A 13,106-nucleotide genomic window follows, 5' to 3' on the forward strand; every position below is an offset into this window, starting at 1 on the left:
ACTTGATTTCAAATTCATCATATTTTAAAGAATTCAGTGTGTGATTTTACAAGAAAATCTTTGGAAAGTTTCACCACCCTCTCTGGCTGACTGAGAATGACTGATGTACACATTTCACAGGGAACTTACTGCTTTATATTTTATATTATAAAAAGATCTGTGTGATTTTCTTGTTTTCTGTCCTACTCTGTAAGCCCCTGAGGGTCTATGTATTTTTTTTGGGTTAAACATTTTTGTATCTCCTATGGAGTATAGTAGACTTATTTAAAGGTGGAGGTGCTCAGTAAATATTTATTAAATGAAGGAAAAAGAGTAAGTCACAATTATATTCTATGAAGCCAAAGTCACAAATGCATATTAGAACCAAAACACATTAGGATAGAAAGGACACATGCCTATAGACAAGGAAACTATTAATATAAAAATGAATTCTTTCTTAAATAGTATTTTAAATATAGGTATTTTTAATAACAAAATGTCCTCTTGAAAGTGCCCTCTATGCTATGTGTAATATTTAAGGATATTTGTGGGGCTTTTAGGAAGTTACATATTCACTTTGGGAGAATCTTCAATTAGACACTCATGCAGTGAGCTAGATAATCTTCCCTGAGGGATGTTTTCTCTGTGTCCATGGGAGTCTGAGTAATGTTCTTTTGGAGATTGTCTTATACAATGAGGTGAGGTACGGCATTTGGTACCAGCTGCAATCTCCACATGGTTTTCTCCCCTAGTTTCAGAAAAACACATTGAAATAGACACATCTGAACATGATAAATGCAGGGATCACTGTAGCAAAGCCTGTGCTCTGTAGGAAAGGATGCAGTCAGTCAGTCAGATGGAGAGTTTAAAAGGGCATCCTGGCCACCTAAGCAATCTGAAAAGCATCAAAAGTGATAAATCTAGTGATATTCCCAGGTCATGTTCCAACTTCACAGTTTGAGTACAACCGAAGTTCAATTTGTGATCCAGTTTCTCTCTTACACACTATCAAAGTATGGTTTCCTTCTTGACAATATCACTTTTTGTTAACTGGAGTTCCACTTACCCACTCACACCAAATACTGAACTCCACTAGTTCTTTTATTATTTATTGCCAACAATGAAACTGTATTTATGTTGTATATAATCTAAATGTTCAGTATTTTCTTGTTACAATTCTGTCCAATATTTATCATTCACATGTGCATGTGTACCCTGCCAGTCATATATATTAACAGTGTCTGCCTTGGATTATTTCTACCAGATGTCCCAACTAAACCGATGAAACATGACAAATGAAAACTATGGTTTGTTTTGTTCATTAATACCTGACAACAGGTTGCTATATCTTAAAAAATTAGTTTACTGACTCTTTTCATATTTTTTCGGTATCTACTCTGTCCTGGGGACTGTGATAGCCACTAGAAATTAATCTGACTAGTTTACTCTGAAAAGCCCTACCTGGAAAAGTGCTCACTAATGGCTCAGAATGAGGATATCGTAGTGCTGGTGAGGAGGGGCTGCTGAGTTCAGTGGCAGAAATTTAGGGGTACCTGACTGAGCCCCCCCTCACACTCCCGCTGAAACACAGCACAAAACAAAATGTGATGTGAAAAGTTTTAACAGCACTAGAATTATTTTTTTTTAATCTGGCAAATATCAATAGAATGTCCCCTAACCAAAGTTCCAACAAAGACTTGAGGCAAAACAGCAAGTGCACGCAAGGAAAAACCACAGTACATTTGTGTTCACTCACCAGTATTGCAATCACTCATCCCCCCGACAAACCCAAACTTTTTTTGTGGCTACAGGGAAGTAAGTCACCCCTTTATAATACTGGACCCGGTTTATAGAGCATTCAAAGCTGTTTTAACCCTTCTCCCTGCGCCACGCCTCCCTTACAATAACTTTTTCCTACTTCAATTTCTAGAAACGTGTTGTATTTGAAGGAGGAAAAAGATGTTAGTCTGGCAATAGCTGTCAGGGACTTCGCCTTGCTGAGACATAGGAACAATACAATCTGGCCACTGTAGCTTACCATTTATTATCCTGGGAAGAGAAGCTCTATACAGTCTTTTGGATTATTCACAAATAAGTAATTTCTTTACAAAACTAGCTGTTCCTATTGCTGCTTCTTTTTAAATATTGTAAACACTGAGACAAGATAATACAAAATCTTGAGAGTCAAAATATTAACAGTTGCTGTCTCTTTTTCATCTTGGTGTTTTCTTGATTTTTCAAATTTTCTAAAATATACATGTATTATTCTTGCAGTCTTGAAAACCTAAATGCTCTCCAAAATAATGCTGAGAACCAATTTAGACTAGGTCAGTCTTATGTTTTCAACAGATACTAGGACAGCTGGGATCTTGCTCTATTGGATTTCACTCAAAGATGATGTAGAATTTTGTGTTCTACACAGGAATTGCCATATGAGTCAACAGACTTTGTGACCTTGGTCAGACTTTAACTAGATAGGCTGGCAACACCAAGCACTTGAAATATCTACCTCTGAGGAAAGTTAAAGTGAAATAGGAATTAAACCAAACTGTACCAGAACACAATAACTATTAGAATAATCCTCAAGAAGCTGAGAGTACATTTTGCAAAATCTTTTTTCTACACAGAACTATAGGGAACAGAATAAATTTTATAATGATATCACGGATATGCTGTGACACATTTAATTTCAAGTTTTAATTCAAGGTTTATATGAAATAGGAAAAAAAACTGAGGTATTAAGGTGGCTTTGTATGAGGGTCAAGTGGATTTATGTTTGTCTTATAAGCAACAATAGCAGAGTAAAAAAACAATAATGATGAAGACAACAACAATAATAAGTGAGAATACTAACACAAAACTTTGGATATTTAGTAAAAAAAAGACCCCATTTTATTTAAGTTTCAAAATTGTCCCAGCGTATGTTTTTGGCATTATAAATAGTCTGAGAATGCTTAACTTTTCTACTTGTTTTTTATTAATTGACATTTCATAATAGATTACATGTAATTGTCAAGATACCCTGCCTCCTTGTCACTTGCTTCAGATGCATCCTTTTCCTTCTAGGTTGGATAAACTACCTCATTCACTATGAATCTTGAGGTACTCAATTATTGGAAATTAAAAACCAGCCCGTACTATGAAAGTGTGGTGAAACAAGGCCTTGTCATGGGGGCCGGGGTGAAGATTTAAATTCCGTGTTCAGTGGGTCTGTCAATGGATTGCATTTCTTTGGGAACAACAAAAAAAGATATAACCAAAGGCTGTATTGATTTGCTCCTAGAGACTGAATGAAGAAAATCACTGGACTCTGCAGAACCCTATTGTTTTTCAAGTCTTACTGACACCTGGTGGCTGAATCCTAACAGACTTCACAGTAATCAAACATGAGCTGTTTGTGCAATAAAACTTAGTCCAGGATTTGCAACACAGTTGACACTGAGGGACACTAACACTAGCTCCAGGCTAAGCAGGGTAAGAAATTCAGAGTTGAAGCAAAACCTTGCAGTTTATTCATGTTCAAAGACACTCATGGGTATTCATTTTCAAGTTTTCACACCTGTTTTCAAGAACTCAATTCATCTGCTGTGAGTTTCTATGTGGAGGAGAAAATCTGAGTGTTTGGAGGTTGAAGCAAAATCACCAAGAGGTCTTACTGGTCTTAAATCGATTTGGGCCAATTTTTCTCTACATACAAATGCATTAATAGAAGTACCAACATTAAAAACAATCAATATTATGTGGTAGATGTCCATTTTGTGGTCAGGTTATTTTCTTGCTTCAGATAACAAGTGACAAAAAAAAATCATACAAATTCACAACTCAGAGAAACTCTACACATTGAATTATTGAGAGACTCAGGCCTTCCCATGGTTATAATTTTAATCCAGTGATTCTCAAACTTTATAGAGTGCTAAAGAATCCTGGTATTCTTATTTTAAAATGCACATCAATAGGACACAACCCTAGAGGATCTGGTTCAGATTCAGTAGAACTCAGGTGGAGATTATGAATATGTCCTTTTATCCTATCTTTTTTTTCATTGAAGTAGAGTTGATTTACAATGTTGTGTTAGTTCCAGGTGTACAGCAAAGTGATTCATGCATGTATATATATATTTATATTTCAGATTCTTTTCCCTTTATAGGTTATTACAAAATATTTAGTATAATTCCCTGTACTATATAGTAGGCCCTTGTTGGTTATCTATTTTATGTATAGTAGTGTATATATGTATTTTTACTTTTATCCTATTTTTGGACTTGTTTTTACAGATCTCATTGGAATCCATCTCCCAGCCATTAATTTCTTCTGGACCTTCTCTGATTCTCAGTATCCTGATTCCCTCCGTAATCCCCCACTTTCCTATCTGTCTAACACCTACATACATTTCTACTTCCAATAACATCATCCTGATTTTCCCTTAGTGAACAACTTCTGCACCCTCAGTCATGTTGAGCCAATGTGACTCGGGAAAGCCTAACCCCATACCCATTGAAGGTTGGGCATGTGAGTCAGGCCTGGACAAGGAGGGTATTCCATTTCCTAGATCATTTCCTAGTGAGTGAGTGGTTCAAGGATGGGTAGGTGACCTGGATTTAAAGGAGGCTTTATTATGGGAATTATTGAGAAAGAGGCACTACCTCATTGGAGTCACTTGGCTGGTAGAATATGACCTTGGAGGTGCTGTTGGCAATGTGTCACTTCATATGAAAAATTAAATCACACACAAAAACAGAGCTGGGAGATGATGAAACAGCTTCTTCTGCAGTCATTGTTTGAGTATGTGGATACAATGTGTCTGAAGCTAGACAGGCCTCTACCTTTCCTGTTACATGTATCCATAAACTCCCTTTGGTGGTTTCTGTTATTTACAATAACAGATTCTGTACTTGCAGTTTCCTGGCATGTGAGTTACCTTACCTTTAAGCTCCTGTGCTTTTCCTCCTCCATTTTCTGTACTTATTGACCACCTCATACCCAATTTACGATCTAGGTATTTGATCCTCCGAAAGAAAAACTAAATGTCTGCCACGGCCGTAATATCATCACAGCCGTAACCTCCTCATTATATCCAGAATCATGTAAAAACTTCATGATTTAACTCCATCCTCAACTCATATTGTTACCACACTGGGTTCGTGGACTCTTTAGTTAATAAAAACTGATAAGAGGCCAGAGGAGGAAATCAGGCAAGGCTTTACCCGGACTCTTGTTGTAGCACAAGGGAGCGAGAACAAGTAACAGTTGCCCTTGCTGCTTGCCCCTGCGGTGGGGCGTGGGGGCCTAGCTGGCGAGCGGCTTCCCTAGAGGAGGTGAGGGTGGGAGCAGATCCGTGGGTTGGGCCAGAGGGGTGGCTTAGGTGGGCTGCCCACCATTACGTGGTGTTGTGTGCAGAGATCATGCGTCATACCCTGCTTTTGCTCCTGGCACCTCAGAAGAGACAGTTTGGGTTTGGCCTTTTTGTATCTTATTGTTCATAATTTGTCCAACTACTCAGGCGTGCAGTTATTTTTAGTCCTTTGTAGTTTCTTCGTATTCTGTTGCTTGAGGAGATGTTTGTCCAGCTGCAAGCACTGCAGTGAAGGGTCCCAGATCCCAGGTCCCAGCCTTCCTCAATATCACTGCCCCCATTGCTCAAAAACCCTCCAGCCCACCTGGAAATTTTTCACAAGCTCTTCCTTCATCTAAATTGTTACTGTTATTATTTAATGAGCTATTCATCCTGCCTGAAATGCACATCCTCTTCTTCTCCAGATGCATAACTTCTAGTCACCCTTCAGACTGCAGCTTAAATGCCATTTTGAGCAAGACTGTCTATAACCACCTCCCCTAAAAGTTGTTCTTCCTGTGACTGTATATCATTGCATCCTATTCTTTTCCTTCATTGCATTTTCCACAGATTTCAGCTGTGGATTTATCTTTGTTCATTTAATGTCATTCCAAGATAACTAAAACTAGGTGTGGTTTTTTTGGTTTTTTTTTTTTTTTTTTTTTTTTTTGTCTGTGTAGGGTCTTCATTTCTGTGCGAGGGCTTTCTCTAGTTGTGGCAAGCGGGGGCCACTCTTCGTCGCGGTGCGCGGGCCTCTCACTATTGTGGCCTCTCTTGTTGCCGAGCACAGGCTCCAGACACGCAGGCTCAGTAGTTGTGGCTCACGGGCCTAGTTGCTCCGCGGCATGTGGGATCTTCCCAGAGCAGGGCTCGAACCCGTGTCCCCTGCATTGGCAGGCGGATTCTCAACCACTGCGCCGCCAGGGAAGCCCCTAGGTGTGTTTTGTTGAATACTAATAATAGGTACTCAAAAATAGTATGTTGCACAGATTATAGAAGTTTGTTTTCTAGGTTTTTGTTTTTTGTTTTTTTAAATGAGGGTAATCTTGTACAACTCAATTAAAAGGAGAGAAGAAACACATTATATTTAAATTAGCTTTTAAACAAAAATAACAAATTACTATTGAAATTTACTGTTTTCTGGCAAGTTAGCCTAAGGCTGGTTAACGTATAAATAAACTTTAACTGCAGCATGCTAATCCATACATTTTAACTCTAGCAAAATTGTTAGAGATGATATTAGTCCATTTAGTTATGCAGTTATCAAAATTTTGCTACAAATATCTGTATGGTTAATGTTCTATGGTTTCGACTATTTGTACCTTCTCCATATTCACCCCAAGATTATTCATGCCTGCTTTGGATAATAACCGAGATGACCTATACCAATGCAGACTAGCAGTTGACAGGAGAACTGACTAATGCATTGTTCCTTTCTCTCTCTCAAAGAGATGCTACAAATATTCTCTATTAAAGTCGTCCTCATTTTATATTGTATAAAATGATCTCATTCAGGTATACTCTTTGTTTTCTGTCCTCCAACTTTTGCTCAGTTATATAAATTCAGTCATTTGCTTATGTTTTAAAAAATCAATTGTAAGCCAATAAAAGACTGGAATCACAATTAATAAATTTCTTTTAAAATAATTAAATAGTTTTCAATAATTAAAATTTTCACTTTGAAAGGAAATTATACATGGGCAAAAAAAAAAAAAAAAAACAGAAAACAAAACAAAAAACCCCAAAACAAGTTCTATTGATTTTTTTTTTTTTTTAATATATATGTTGCAGATACTTTTATTTCATTGTTGGGTATCTATTAACTTTGGTTATTATCTTTCTCATGAAAGTTTTCAGTTCTTTTTTTTTTTTAATAGCTACTTTATTTATTTATTTATTTAGCTGTGTTGGGTTTTTGTTTCGTGCGAGGGCTTTCTCTAGTTCTATTGATTTTTAATGTGCATGGAGGGTCTAGAACCTCACCTTACTTCCTTCAAGGAAAAGAATTCAAGGAAAATTGAAAATTTTCATTACATATTTTATTTTTATGTTTATTATTTGTATCACAAAGTATTTTATTTCACTATTTTTTTTTTTTTTTTGGCTGTGTTGGGTCTTCGTTGCTGCACGCGGGCTTTCTCTAGTTGCGGTGAGCAGGGGCTACTCTTCCTTGCGGTGTGCGGGCTTCTCATTGCGGTGGCTTCTCTTGTTGCAGAGCACAGGCTCTTCTCTAGGCACACGGGCTTCAGTAGTTGTGGCTTGCGGGCTCTAGAGCGCAGGCTCAGTAGTTGTGGCACACGGGCTTCATTGCTCCGCGGCATGTGGGATCTTCCCGGACCAGGGCTCGAACCCGTATCCCCTGCATTGGCAGGCGGATTCTTAACCATTGTGCCACCAGGGAAGTCCCTATTTTACTATTTTTTAACATTACTTCTGTATTTCACTTACATAGAATGTAGGTTAGTTTGTTTTTTCTTTGTTAAGTTTATTCCCTAGTATTAATAGGTCTTGTATGCTAGTCTAGACAGAGTTTTCTACAGGAAACTACATTCCAAATATCAAGCAATTAATTTTTTAGTCTTTTGGAATACAGACTTTTTAATTTGAGAATCTGGGGAATTTTGAGAATTATGGGTATATAATACAATCCAGTTATAAATAACCATAAAGGAGCTTAAGATAAATCCAAAGATCCAGGGAGTAAGGATATATAATGGATTACTAAGGAAAGAGATTTAAATAACACCAACTTTGTGAGATGTTAATTTATCAACCATGTTCATTTAACTTTAGGAAAATATTTAGTACAATACTGAAGAGGAGATGTAAGAGTAGGCATGAATATATTTGAAGATAGGACTTTGCAATAGTTTTCTGAAAGGTGCTCAGAAAAAAAAGCAAAGTTATGTTTCAGTAATGGGTACTAAAATGCAAAACATGATATTGGATATCTATCAATATAGTGATATTATTTTATTTCCTTTTTAATCTTGTTGTTGTAGTAAATTACATTAGAGATTTCCTGACATCAACTAATCTTTGAAGTCATAAGACTGCTTTATGAGGTGTTTTCCTCTTGATACAGTGTTAGGTTTTATTTACTAATACTTTATTTTGAATCTTGTATCTTTACTCATATGTGAAAATGTTCTACTTTTTTTTGCATTATTTGTGTTGCTTTGGTGACAGTGTTTTACTCAACTTATAAAATTAGTTGGAAGATTTGGAAAATTTTAAATAAGAATTATATCTTCCTTGAAGGGCTGGTGAGATTTACAGTTTTCGTGTTGCACTTAATTGATTTTTAACAGTGTTTCCCCCAACCTGTAATTTCCCTCAGCTTAGAGACCAGGTCCTGCACCTCTGTACATTTAATACTTAGCGTAGACTTTGCCACATAGCAGATATTCTGTGAACTTATGTTCAGTGAATTAACAAAGTGATGCAGTTGGAGAATTCTTTGGATCTGACCAAGCACAAATAATGAAAGGAAAAGCTTTCTTTAAACACTTCTCCAAACTCTGTGTAAATTTTCTCCCAAACAATAAATGATCCCTCCACTTTAAGATAAAATCAACATACAGGAAAGATTTCTCTTATAACAGTATTGTTAGCTGAATGCCATTCCTTCAACTCCTGTGGAATTTTTTTGTTTCTATTTCAGCTAATTTGCAAGTTTTATTATTCCTATTCTGCAAAATAATTCTCCTCTGTAATTTAGAGAGAAGGGAAGCCTTGTCTATTCAACAACAAGTTAGCCCACAATACCCTACAGGCAGTCAACCCATGTCAACTCAAGTTCAGTCATCATAGCAATGCAACAAAAATATTAGCCTGCTGAAAATAATGAGGACTTAGGGAACTTAACAGTATTTCATGCCAAAGGTTTAACAAAAAGAGGTTATAATGTACCATATTAACAGCAATATTTTGTTCAATGTTCAAATTCTGTGGTTTACTGAACAACTCTTCAATTTGACTTTCATTCATTCTCACAAGTCTTGAATATCACAGAATATTCAAGTCTCGAACATTACAGCCATATAGTAAACATTAAAATGTTAATTTTGTCTTTTAAGAAATGATAGACTCTAAGAGGAAACATTAAGATAGAAAAGACAACCAAATATTGCACATATGAAAGGTGTAAAATTTTTCAAAGGCCTGAAAATTTCTACCTATGTTCTGCTCTTTCAAAAACAAAGGAACTGAAAAAGAGTGGGACTATAATGAATGCACATACTTTTGTTACTCGTGTTTTGGAAATTAACCCTCAATGTTTTTATTTTTCTTCTATTATTAGCAATTGAGATTTTCAGTGTACCCTTAAAAATAAAAACATGAGAAAAGTACTTAATATTCGAAGCATCTCCCTACTATATTCTACTATGCATTTTTCTTCTCTCTATTAAATGTACTGAGCTCTTCCTCCTTATAGACTGCTTAAGCTTTTTCATGGAATAGGCTATGTCTCTTTTATCTTTATGTCCTTTAATATGCCTGGCATAATGTCACTCACGAAGTAAAAACATTCTCTAAATATATTTAAACTTTCTTTTTAAAGATCATCAAAAATATAACAATGTAAAACAATGAGATTCAGAGACCAAATTAAATGGAAAGTTTAAAAGTTATGTTGGAACCTAACAAACCATATAGGAAACACGATTGACTGTGCAAACTTAAAGTAATATATTACTCTCCCTATAATGTAAATGTTCCTCACTGGCTTTGTCATGCAAGGCCAAATATCTCATTTGTCATTATCCAGCACCTTTCCTCCAAGCACTTAAATGTTCCTACAGATTTTTTTTCCTGAATCAGAAGTTCTTGCAATTGGAATTACTAATTACAAAACCAAAGGTAGTTCAAAGTTTAAGTCTGCATAGTTTTTCTAAATGTAGGATTTTTTCGTGAGATGCTAAACTTAAAAAAAAATCCTTGAAAAAAAAATTATAAATTATTTTGGAATGACAGGCAGATTTTTACATAAACAGACACAGATGGAAGTTTCAGAACTTTACAAAACCTTTAAACAGACATTTTCCTCCCAATCTTTTCTTTGTTGATTAAGAGCCATTTTAGAAAGATTGAAGTCAAGGGAATTATTCACGTATATACTTAGTACTACTGAAACATTAGGTTGACAGTCTTTCTCACTGTATTTTTCCACATTATAAAGTGCCCCAAGCGTAGTAGTAATTTCCTCCCTTGGAATATATAAATTGCCTTATATAACCTCTGACTATATTGTTGCTGAGTTGGGCTTTAGGATTTTCTCTTGGGGCATTATAATAAGGTATGCACCCATATTTGTCTTAAAAATCATTGTCCAATCACATAAGTCTCCAATATGACAAATTCCATTATTTTATGGCTGTTTTGTCTAACCCTAACAAAAATTTTAAAGCCTCATTTTAGCTTCTTTCTGCACAGAAGTAAATAATTGTTTCAGTAAAACACAATCCTTGTAGGTAAAATTATCGTGCCAAATGGAATGAACCATGTTTCTGCAAATATTTTTTAAACTCTCTATAGCTTGTTTCCAGGGTTGTGTCAGTTAATTTATTGAATGACTATTACATGTCAGGGTAGGGACTGGCAATAAACCAAGTGGTGATTATCTAATTGTGCGTTGAAAGAACTAAGAGACAAATGTTTTGTTGAGGAAGGTAAGAGTAGGAGAGAGAATTAGATGCAGAGGCCCAGGATGTACATTACTACTCAGGATATTCAATTACTCACTACTTTCTCTTACCAGCAGGAATATACTGAGTGAGATTGGAAAATCAAGAGTAGCAAAGTGTTCACTCTTACAATACATTGGTTGTCCACAAAGATGCACTCCTACAAAGAAGAAGGGATTGCATTAGTTTGCCTGTAATTCACTCAGTGGTAAAGTACAGGGAAAATTCCTTAAGTGAAAGGAAAAGGAATAGCTTTCAGAATTGAAAATGCTGATTCAAGTGTTTCAATTTTTATTCCTCTATGGATCTGGAGTAATGGTATTCTGTAGAAAATGCCTTAGCTTACCAAAATCAGACACTTAGAACTGGACATACAATTACATATTTGTTTTCTGAACTCCTGGATAAGTGTCAAGAAGGCAGAAACAACAATTGCCATGTTTATTTCTTCCTCTAAGCCACAGTACCCAGATTCAGAAGGGGCTCAGTAAATACCTGTTGAATAAATAGGTACATTAAAATCCAGTCTAAGAGTTGCATCATTTTTCTATTTGTACTAAGAAAAAGGAGAAGTAAAATACTGATATAAACTGAAAATTAACATTTCAAAAACTGCTTTTTAGCTAGCAAGCTAAATTTCCAGCTGGATCAAAGTACGTAGTAAAACCAACTTGTCAAAAATAAGTTTAGCAATACAAGTATAGGTAGCACAGTTGTGTGAATAGCATCATTATGATCTTTTCCCTTTTCCTTACTCACATTTAGGAAACTATCAAATTACATCCTGGCATGCACATGATAATGGGAGAATGGGGTGGCCAAAGAACATGGCATTCATTACTGAATTTGAACAGTATGATAAAATCTCATACACATTAATAAGTCCCAGAGCAGCAAATGTCCCAATATTGAAAATGAAACATTAATTGTAAAGCAATATCATGCCAGAGAGCTTTGTTAAGATGAGATTTTAAGAATCTTTAAATAGCTGATATTTAAAGAAATAACAGCATTATAATTGAGAAATACTTAATTCAGTTATGTGTGTACTCTCCTGACTAATGAATTACTTTTTGAGAGAGAACCATAGTACATTTCGATGATAAAATTAATTAACTCAGTGCCACAGTACACAGAAACTTCAAACACAAAAAGCACAATGTTACCTGAGCATGAACCAGAAACTCAGTTTTCCAGACATAGACCTAGATGATAACTGTAATTCATGTCATTTTATGACATTTCATGGAACATTTGGTCATTATGACATTTATGATGCAATGAAATAGGCCATAAAGTGCTGCAAATTGTTGGGAACAAAAGACATTCATATTTGTGATGGGCATTTCAGGTTCAATCAAGATGTTAGTAGGTGAAATCAAAACTCAGTTTAGAGTTGAATGTTAAAGTTTTAGTTTAGGTTTTTCTTTTTCCTTCCTCCTTCCCCAAATCCTCTCAGTCATTCTTTTCTCTCTCTCTCTCTCTCTTTTCTATTAAATCAGATAAATAGTACAGAAAAGCTATAAGTTAAAAAAAGATTTTTTTTCATATTTTCTATGCTAGTATTTCTAGAGAGTGAAAAAAATCTATGTGTTAGCATATATGAATGAGAATAGCAAATCTAGAAATTGCAAAATACATGATTGTTGGTTCATTTGTTTATATCTCATGCTTGGGGAAAATGTGGAACATGAAGAATTTCTAAGAGTAAATGACTGTGCTTTTCCTATATCTGGTAACATTATTTCTTGAAAACTTTTTTTTAGCACTTACTGTAAAAGTTTTTAAAATGTCAGGATTGACCTTGTTGAATTATGCATGAAATTAATACAAATTATTTTCTGAGAAATAGATTTTAAATGCATATACATTCATTTTAGGAAAAGAAAGACAAATGTATGCCAGAGAACATTTTACTAACAAAGTTTGTCTATTCTTTTAGATCTTGTTACTTCTTTTTTAGTTAGTATTTAGACTGTCACAAGAGTAGCATTTGAATATTAAAGTTTGATATGTTCCAAAAATGTAATCAGCTCAATGTTCAATGAAATGTATAAGTATGCAGCTGCAATAATATATGAAGACAAGTAAGAGTATTGCTATTAATA

The 13,106-nt window shown here is 35.2% G+C and overlaps 1 long non-coding RNA gene across 1 annotated transcript in view; it reads left to right on the plus strand.

Annotated features, from left to right (window-relative positions):
- Positions 1-13,106, plus strand: part of LOC309628616 — a 142,074-nt gene that overhangs the window by 118,546 nt on the left and 10,422 nt on the right. The gene's annotated exons all lie outside the window — the stretch shown is intronic.

The sequence above is a fragment of the Balaenoptera borealis genome (assembly GCF_965194805.1).
Source record: "Balaenoptera borealis genome assembly, chromosome: 4".
Classification (NCBI taxonomy): domain Eukaryota; kingdom Metazoa; phylum Chordata; class Mammalia; order Artiodactyla; family Balaenopteridae; genus Balaenoptera; species Balaenoptera borealis.